Genomic DNA, 2,158 nt, shown 5'->3' with positions numbered 1-2,158 from the left:
CCCAAGTATTCTCCATAGTCATGTATAGCATAAGTAAGCTTTAATGAGGAATAAAAATGAAACTGAAACCTATGTGGCCAAAAAAGAAAAACAAACCAAGTAAGTAGAATAGAAATGATTTGAATCTAAACAGTATATAAATGAATGTGCCTGAGCTACTAAGCATTAGAAATCGCAAAAAAAAAAAAAATTATACAATTAACTGATGTCAATTTGACATTAAATGCAGCAGCTTTATTTTCAGCATTGTAGAAACAAACATGCAGTAAGCTCTTGAAAAGAATGAATTGTCCTTTTTATAGTTCAGTCTGGGTATTTTAAGTTCCCAAATAGTTCTAGATCATTGGACTTTTAAAATTATATACTTGGAGCTTTCACTTTATAGCAGAATGATTATTGTCATGAAAGACATGTTTGAAATTGCAAAAAGGTAGAAAAAGTTAAAATTATATTTTACTTTAGGATTTTTTGGGGGGGGGGCAGTACAGGTTAATTTGCTAAACAAGTGTGTGAACTAAAACCATAAAACTCTTAGAAGACAGCCTAGGTCTGAATCTTTATGACCTTGACCTCAGTTCAGTTCAGTTGCTCAGTCGTGTCTGACTCTTTGCGACCCCATGGACTGTAGCACACCAGGTTTCCCTCCATCACCAACTCCCGGAGTTTACTCAAACTCATATCCATTGAGTCAGTGATGCCATCCAACATCTCATCCTCTGTCATCCCCTTCTCCTCCCACCTTCAATCTTTCCCAGCATCAGGGTCTTTTCAAATGAGTCAGCTCTTTGCATCAGGTGGCCAAAGTATTGGAGTTTCAGCTTCAGCCTCAGTCCTTCCAATGAATATTCAGGACTGATTTCCTTTAGGATGGACTGGTTGGATCTCCTTGCAGTCCAAGGGACTCTCACGAGTGTTCTTTAATACCACAGTTCAAAAGCATCAATTCTTCAGCACTCAGCTTTCTTCAGAGTCAGACACGACTGAAGTGACTTAGCAGCAGCAGCAGCTTTCTTTATAGTACAACTCTCACATCCATACATGACTACTGGAAAAACCATAGCCTTAACTAGACAGACCTTTGTTGGCAAAGTAATGTCTCTTGACTTAGGCAATGGTTTCTTAGATATGAAACCACAAGTGCAAGCAACCAAGGAAAAAATAAACTAGACTTCACCACTTCCTTTTTATAAAATATCATAAGCTTAGGCATTTGACCTTCCAAGTAAATAAATGTGGACCTCTGTAAAGTCCCAGCTGTTATAGTTGATGGTTTTTGTATAGTTGAATGATTTTCATCCCTTTCTTCTAAGTATACTTCTGTCAATCAAGAGACAGAAAGGACATGATTTTTAACGTAGTTTAACGGAAAGAATCATAAACTATGGGGACTTCCCTGGTGGTCCAGTGGTTAAGACCCTGTGCTTCCACTGCAGGGGGCGCAGGTTCGATCCCTGGTCAGGGAACTATGATCCTTTGAGCTTCACAGTGAGGCTGAAAGAAAGGAAGGGGAAGAAAGGAAGGAAGAGACTATTATTCACTGTGTCTGAAGTGCTGAAAAGGTAAAAAGGAGAACACTAACCCACCACCACAGTAACAACTGCAGGGTGTTCCCTCCTCTTTGAGGAACTAAAAAGAAACTTGGAAGGAGGGGGTCCCTTAGAGCTGACGCCCTGAAGAGGGTTTGTTCCTCGGCACTGGGATTGAGACTTCTGCAAGCTGGCTGATGCTGGTGCGTCTTGAGGACGTACTTTGAGGCTAGCCCTTCACGGGTTAGAAAAACTGCAGACTGGTTCACCTTCTGCTGTTGTTGCTGCAGTGGCAACAGAGTAAGAGGAGCAGACTGGACCCTCAGGAAGGGGGGTCCTCGTCCCAGCCTGCCAGCCTCTCTCCAGCGCCCCCCGCCCCGCCACAGGCAGGATCCCCAGGGAACCAGTAGACGGAGCTGACACATGGGTTGCAGAGACCCCAACCCCATGTCAGGAAGCCTTGTAGAGAGGGTGCTTTGGCACTGAGAGCCAATGACTCTGTAACTAGTACCACTGTTACAGAGTCATTGTAATCTGTTACAATCTGTCCGCTGTGGTTAGATAATTTGTTATATGTTATTAATTTTATTCCTTGGAGAAGGTAATAGGAACCCACTCCAGTGTTTTTGCCT

At 42.3% G+C, this 2,158-nt stretch overlaps 1 non-coding gene across 1 annotated transcript; it reads left to right on the top strand.

Moving 5' to 3' along the window:
* Positions 1 to 1,390: 1,390 nt before the first annotated feature.
* TRNAG-UCC (transfer RNA glycine (anticodon UCC)) lies at positions 1,391 to 1,463 on the top strand. Its single transcript has one exon. It is a non-coding gene; the product is annotated as a tRNA-Gly (tRNA).
* Positions 1,464 to 2,158: the final 695 nt, after the last annotated feature.

This window comes from Bos taurus, chromosome 24, assembly GCF_002263795.3.
Source record: "Bos taurus isolate L1 Dominette 01449 registration number 42190680 breed Hereford chromosome 24, ARS-UCD2.0, whole genome shotgun sequence".
Lineage (NCBI taxonomy): Eukaryota > Metazoa > Chordata > Mammalia > Artiodactyla > Bovidae > Bos > Bos taurus.
The sequence above is the reverse complement of the archived record's forward strand: the minus strand, read 5'-3'. Positions and strand labels throughout refer to the sequence as shown.